Here is a 227-nt window from a genome sequence, read left to right as displayed (position 1 = left end):
GCGTGGCAGAGAAGGAGGAAGGGAGGTAGAGAGAAACGGGCTAAATAGGGGGCACAGGAAGGAGAAAAGGTAGAGAGGAGGACTGAGACAGACGAACAAGAACCAAGGCCAGTTATTGCACCTGGCCAGACACCTGTGCACGCTGATTTGGGGACGGCACAATGTTTCTATAAATATATATATTTATTTTTTCGCCCTCTTTTTCATGTCCGGGTTTACGAGTTCTC

The sequence above is a fragment of the Penaeus monodon genome, chromosome 27 (genome assembly GCF_015228065.2).
Source record: "Penaeus monodon isolate SGIC_2016 chromosome 27, NSTDA_Pmon_1, whole genome shotgun sequence".
NCBI lineage: Eukaryota > Metazoa > Arthropoda > Malacostraca > Decapoda > Penaeidae > Penaeus > Penaeus monodon.
Note: the sequence above shows the minus strand (reverse complement) of the source record.